A 2,029-nucleotide genomic window follows, 5' to 3' on the forward strand; every position below is an offset into this window, starting at 1 on the left:
AGGTTTTACTTTTGGGGCTGGGAACATAACAGTAAACAATGGGATGGCAAGTTTGTGTGGGACAGAGAGAAGGGTGAAATGAGGAAACCCCTTCCCTGTCATGAGAAAGGGCAGGTGAAGTTTATAGCTGGAGCCATTCATCAAGGCAGGCAGTGTGGTCTAATGCAGAGGTCCCCCAAAGTCTGGGGCACGCCAAATATGGCGGGGGGCAGCAAGGTCCGAGGGAGCACCACCCAGCTCCTCCCTGTCCCCAGCTCTGCTCCAGTTCTGCCCAAAGGCGCGTTCCCAGCTCCCGGCCCTGTGCCTGGCGCTGTCCACAGCCTTGCCACGGCTACACTGACAGCCCCATGCCAGCCCCCAGCCGTGGCTCCATTCCTAGCCCAGGTCCGAGGCTGGGGGCAAAGCCAGGAGTAGAGCCACACCTGTTGCAGGCCCAGCTGTTGGCCCTCGGCTGCGTCTCTGATCCCACCCCAGCCTCAGCCCCCGGCTGCGGCCCCACTCCCAGCCTTGGCACCCTTACCCCTGGCTGTGTCCTTCCTGGAGCTGCGGCCCCGCTCCCAGCTCTGGGAGGGAGGGGTGAAAACAGGGGTAAGCGGGGGGCACAATCCTCAAAAGTTTGGGGACCGCTGGTCTAATGGCTGGGGCACCAGATTGGGACTCAGGAAGAAGTCCCAGCTCTGCCACTGGCCTGCTGTGTAACTGTAGGCAAATCCCTTCACCTCTCTGTGCCTCTTTCCCCTCCACCCTTTGTCTGTCATGTCTTTTTAGGTGGTAAGTTCTTTGGAGCAGGGACTGTCTCTTACTAGGTGTTTGTACAGCTCCTGGCACAATGGTGCTACTGTAATAGAAATAACCTTCAGGAACTCTTCCTCCTTTCTCAGAATGTGTTTTGCTTCCATTATGGGAAGCAATATGTGGTGCAGAGGAGCCAGTTAGGAAAAGGCACAGTCATGCCAAGATCAGAGCAGAATTCACTCTGCCCAAAGAATGGGCACCCATTGACCACTTAGCTAAATATCTGTCATTCATGCCAAAAACTTTGCTCTCTGAAGTTTGCAGGGAATAGTGCATCTTGTTTGAAAAATAAACCAGACTACAAAGGAAGTTTCCTAGGTTTTGTGCAATTCAGCTGTTCCTTTCCCCCAATGTTTGCTGGTTCCCTTCCTTAGGGAGTACAAACTCTTAGACTCTATCTTGGATCAGAACTTTCCCAGGACTCCCTGTTATTCTCCCTATTCCCCCTACGTGAAGCTCCTCTAGAGAACACAGTGATTCTTGCACAGAGGCCCAAATTCCAGTAGTGATATAAATAGACACCTGCCAAGAAACCTGCAGTTAGCAGCAAGGATGCAGAGAAGAAATTTTCTGGCCTAATTCTGTCTCCTGGAGAATCTCAAGGATAGACCATTTTGCAGGTCCTCCACTACATGCATCACTGAAGGGATCGTAGTGCTTTTCTAAGTGGTCAGCTGGTAGCTTGCACATGCATATAATTTTCTGGTATCGGCCCCTGTATCTGTTGGGCTAAATTCATCCCTGATATAACACCACTAAAAGATCCACCCCTTAGAGTACAGAAGAAGACTGCATTTTGGACTGGTCTTGTTCAGAATATGGACACATCATATCATTGACAGCGGATATACTTGCCTGGTTGAGAGGGACTGTGGCTGTTTCCAGGTGTCTGATAGAAATCAGCCCATGGTGTGTAAAGTGAAATGAGAAATGATATAGAATCATATGTTACTTTATTGCTGGTGTTTGTAAAATTACATTGCACAGTGCACAGTTGTAGAAATCTAACATGTGAAACCATCACAAGCATCTGTGAGGGCTGTTTGTATTAACAGCAATGAAAATGTAACATTTATCTTTTTTCATTTACTCCAGATCTAAAAGCCATTTCTAGGCCAAATGGGGAGGAGCGGTTGTCCAGACAATAGTGGGTATTTATTTGATCCAAGCTGCTCACAATCACCTAGAACTGGGTACTCCTCTGAACCTCAAGAAACAGCCCTGCAAAGAATCA

The sequence above is a fragment of the Gopherus flavomarginatus genome, chromosome 5 (assembly GCF_025201925.1).
Source record: "Gopherus flavomarginatus isolate rGopFla2 chromosome 5, rGopFla2.mat.asm, whole genome shotgun sequence".
Taxonomy (NCBI): Eukaryota; Metazoa; Chordata; order Testudines; family Testudinidae; genus Gopherus; species Gopherus flavomarginatus.